Raw genomic sequence first — 482 nt, forward strand, 5'->3', positions numbered from 1 at the left:
ACTAAATTGCTTGGTATTAATATTAGTAAAAATTCTAGAAACCATTCTCCATCAACAATGCCCAAAACTTGTCAGTTAAAATTCTACTCCTTTAGTATACATATCAAATATATAGTATACAAGCAAGCAAAGTATCGATCTCGCAAAGAATTGATCTAAAATTTTACTAAGCATTAAGATTAGAACAATTTAGTTTTATTCAAATAATTAAAATTTTAATTTTAATTAAACTAAAAATTACTCAACTAAAACTAATTTAACTAAAAATTAAAACAACAAGATAATTGGGTAAAAGGCAAATCAAACAAGCCTAGGATTACAATATCCCCCACAGTTTATCTAAATCTTACCTCTCTTCCTTAACTTTTTTCAATGAGTTGAATTGCTAACCTAGAGTCCTCAATTATTTACAAGGGTTCCCCAACTCGTCCTTTAAAAATATCTATTTTAACAAAATTAGTATATCCCTATGTGAATTGAAA

Source organism: Theobroma umbraticum, unplaced genomic scaffold, assembly GCF_002168275.2.
Source record: "Theobroma umbraticum cultivar Fairchild unplaced genomic scaffold, ASM216827v3 scaffold_81.0, whole genome shotgun sequence".
Taxonomy (NCBI): Eukaryota; Viridiplantae; Streptophyta; class Magnoliopsida; order Malvales; family Malvaceae; genus Theobroma; species Theobroma umbraticum.